We start from the raw sequence: 4,420 nt of genomic DNA on the forward strand, positions 1-4,420 counted from the left end.
TTAAATTACATAGTTGGCTCAAATTTGTGATCCATAGTTGGGTCACATTTATGGTTCGCATTATGTTTCTTTTGGACACTGTTGATCTAGAATGAAGACATTAATGGCCTGGCACAGGAAAGGCACTCAGTAAATATTTGTTGAAGAGATGAATGAATGAATGTTCTCAATAATGGATGGGTAATCGGGTTCACTAGGTCCTAGGCACTGTTCTGAGCACATTCCACTTGTTAGTTTATTTATTCCTTACAACAACAATAGTAGTTAATATTTATATAGCACTTATCCTGTACCAGGAAATGTTCTCAGTGCTTTCCATGTATTCATTCATTAAACCTCAGCCTTATGAACTAGGGTCTATGATTTTCATTTTACAGATGAGGAAATTGAGTCATAAAGAGTTGTAGTTTCGCTTTTTCTTTTTCACCCTCTTCGCCTCTGACTGCTTGCCGTGCCTCGAAGCCATGCCTCGCAAGATTGAGGAGATTAAGGTCTTCCTGCTCACAGCCCGGCAGAAGGACGCCAAATCTGTCAAGATCAAGAAAAATAAGGATAATGTGAAGTTCAAAGTCCGGTGCAGCAGACACCTGTATACCTTGGTCATCACGGACAAAGAGAAGGCCGAGAAGCTGAAGTAGTCCCTCCCCCGGGTTTGGCGGTGAAGGAGCTGAAGTGAACCCGACATGCTGATCTGTATTAAAACGTTAAAAAAAAAAAGAGTTCTAGTGTCTTGCCCAAGGTCATATCGCTAGTAAGCAGAACTGAGATTAAGACCCAAGAGTTTGGCTCAACAGTTTGTGCTGTTAACTCCTGTGCTGGGCTGCCTCTCCACACTAAGCAGAGGTATTGAAATAGGGGATGTAATCCAATGTGGAAGTCACAGTATAGAAGGGGAGGTGGTTTCTGGATGCTTTCTGAATGTATCTGTTTTCTCAAAGTTGCAAAATAGTTCCCCACATTCATTCTTTCCTGGGTAAGATTCCCCTAAGCATTTGGTTAAAACGAAACAACAGACCTAAAAATTGAGTCACTTTTGCTAAGCACCACCAAGACTTAACGCCGCACTTAATTGCAGTTCAGCTTCTCCCAAGAGTGGACTTGTAAACCAATCAGCCTGGAATTTCCTGGTCAGCACTAATGACATAATCTGCCAGAAAAGACCCTTTGCCTTCCCCTAAGCACCCTCCTCGTTGCTAGATGGGATGCTGCCCAATTCATGAGTCCTTTAATAAAAGCAACCAGATCTTCAAATTTACTCTGTTGAGGTTTGTCCTTTCACAACATCGATGATCTCAAAACCAGTTATCTTCCCATCTCTGGACCAATCCCTTGGCCAGAGGGAAGGGTGATTTTGAATGACAGCTACTTCTGGAGCTGGAGCCGGACCAGAGCCAGTCCCACTTAAAAGCAAGCCACGTGGCTTGGGAGGTGGAGGGAAGGGGGGGGGTGTGTTTACCACAGATAGTGATTACATAAAAACAACAAGATGCCCTCAGTGCTGCCTTTAGGGAATATAAAAAACAGATGGTACTTATATTCTTTATTAACCTTTTATGTGTTTGTTCTTATAGTTATTGCCTCTGAAGTCCTAATTTTATCTAGGCTCAGAAATCTTAGCTCTTTAATTGCCTCATTTTTCTACCTTACACTCTTTATTGCTGCTTTTCACAGTAATTTTTTAATTTTATTTTAAGTTATGCAGTCCCAGACTGGACATGCTGTGCAAATCAGGGGATTTTTGAACCAATAAGCATCCGCCCTTCAGCTGAACTGATGGTTATATTTCTATAAGTCACTTTTTTAATATAATTTTTTAAATATATATATTTCTTTATTGATTTCAGAGAGGAAGGGAGGAGAGAGATAGAAACATCAATGATGAGAGAGAATCATTGATTGGCTGCCTCCTGCAAACCCCACAATGGGGATGGGGCCCGCAACCCAGGCATGTGCCCTTGTCCGGAATCGAACCTGGGACCCTTCAGTCCGCAGGCCGATGCTCTATCCACTGAGCCAAGCCGGCCAGGGCTATAAGTCACTTTCTTAAACTACTTTTTCTGCATCAAACTCATTTTCTGCATCAAAATGGGGAAATTTTCATAAAAATTCACAGTGCTACCTTCCTGGGAGAATTTGATTGACTAAAAAGTTTGTGTCTCGCAAAGTAAGTTCATTATCACTTTCATTAGTGAGCCTGTGTGGTTAAACAGTCTTATCTTTAAATGAAGGAAAATACAGATTCAATTTTGTGGTTCCATTACAGGAAATGAAACACTATTCCAATTATAATTTCTAATCTTTTAAATGCATCCCAGTTTTAGCAATCTTGGTAACTGTAATGGAAACTGTTATAGTGATAAATGGAGGGGAATGCTTGTCCAGATTTGTAAAGCCGTCAGAGATTTAGGTATTAGTTGCCTTCTATACCAGAAACATTGATTATTTGAAGCAAATATTTAATATTTTTAGAATTGCATGCTATAGTACAAAAAGTATTTCTTTCTAAGTCTTATTGTTAGCAGACAGGTCTGCTTCGGGCTGGCCTGTAGTGTGTGGATTGTTGACTTCATGTAGGGAAGATTTCACAACGCAAGTCCAGATGGGTTGGAGAGTATGTTTATTAATGAAACAAAGGAGGAAATCGGGGTAGAAGAAACAACAGGGAGAGCCTAGGTAGTGCTCTGCTTTGGTTCTCTAGAAATGATTTGGGAAAGAAGTGAGCCAAGGTGGGGCTGCTATGAGCTCACTGGGAAGTCAGAGCAAAAGGGGCCTTGGAGACAGGATCAGGGGGTGAGCCCCGGTTGAGCTGCCATGGCCCACTGCTCCCCTGGCTGTAAGTCTCATAGGGACCCTTAGAAATAAAAAGGCCATGCCCAGGAAGGGGCATGGACATGCTCTGGAGCGAGTCCACATTCTTCATCCCGAGGACTTTATATCCATTTTTTTCTCTGCAGGCGAGCATTTTTTTTAAAACATATTTTTATTGATTTGAGAGAGGAAGGGAGAAGGAGAGAAAGATAGAAACATCAATGATGAGAGAGAATCGTTGATCCGCTGCCTCCTACTGCAGGCGAGAATCTTAGGGGAGGTTTCAGGAGAATATTCATCAGCTTTCCAGGTGCATTTTTAATAGCTGTGAAAGGGCAAGGGCTACGCCCTCCATCTTGCCCCGGATCCTCCATTTTGGGGCAGCAGCCATTAGCCATGTGCTCAGCAAGGAGCTTCTTCCCGGAAGCCCAAGCCTCTGCTAGCCACACCTAGGATTTCTTTAAACTAACCAATGATAATCAAGGGAAGTGTGCGCCATAGACACGACCACATCCTGTGTAACAAGACACCGACTTGCGCCTGGCCAATCGGCAGGGCCCACAGTCCTCTCTCCTCCCCTTACTCCAACCCCCCTATAAAACCCCTCTCCCCACAGAGCTCTCTCTCTCTCTCTGCTGCTTGCCACTGCGTTGGTGAGTGTGGTTGGGGAGCCAAGCTAGCTCGAATAAAGACTCTTTGCTTTTGCATCGGACTTGGCTGGCTCCCTGGTGGTCTTTTGGGGATCTTGAAATCTGGGCATAACAGCTGATGTATGCTGATGTGACTAGGGGAGTTTCGGATTATTCTTTGGTCTGTTTTATTATTTTACTTTTACCTTAGGTCTGTCTGGCTTTAATGGAGTTTTTGTTATTTGTTCCCCAACTTCATCTGTCCTTGGGTTTAGCTGGCACAAATGGCATTAATTGGGTCTTTTTTCCTCTATTTTCCCAGGCCCAGGTGATTTAAGCTATGCATTTTCTGATTAGGGAGGAAAGGTATAAACCATTTGTTCTCAAGTGTCCTTGGTTGGGGAAGATAAGGTCTTGCACTTCACAAGCTGGCTGCAAGCTGCCCAAACTACTTGGCCTTTTAAATATTCTTGTCTCAATTTCCCCTTTCCACTTGCCCAGGGATTTTCCTAGCTTCTTACTGTCCTCCCACATTATCTCTAGATCCCTAAAATGGAGTAAAGAAACACAGTCTATTACTGTGTTTATAGTTCTCAAAATAACATTGATTTTTATATTTTGAAAAATTAGAGTATAGATATGTGTCCATTGATTTTAAGGAACATGTGATTTATTATTCTTATTCACAACATGGTTTGGAGCAGAGCATTTGATAGTCCTTAGATATTTTTGCTTGTTTTAAGGGGATTCCTGTATATAATAATCAAAATCAAAAGACACAAATGGATATTATATGAAGAGCATGTCTCCTATGTCCCCCTGGTCCCCAGGATTCTAACTTTTGATCCCCTAGCTTATACAGGCTGATATAAGCACTGTCCGGCAAATTCCTTTGGGGCAATAGTAGCCTCAATGACAGGCTCACCTACCTGAAGTAATATCTTCTCTTGGATCTTGGCCAAACAATGTCTCACTATCTCTTT

General features: G+C 42.2%; 1 pseudogene; it reads left to right on the plus strand.

Moving 5' to 3' along the window:
- Positions 1 to 455: 455 nt before the first annotated feature.
- Positions 456 to 712, plus strand: LOC102433468 (annotated as a pseudogene).
- The last annotated feature ends 3,708 nt before the right edge of the window (positions 713 to 4,420 follow it).

This window comes from Myotis lucifugus, unplaced genomic scaffold (assembly GCF_000147115.1).
Source record: "Myotis lucifugus unplaced genomic scaffold, Myoluc2.0 scaffold_83, whole genome shotgun sequence".
NCBI classification, from domain to species: domain Eukaryota; kingdom Metazoa; phylum Chordata; class Mammalia; order Chiroptera; family Vespertilionidae; genus Myotis; species Myotis lucifugus.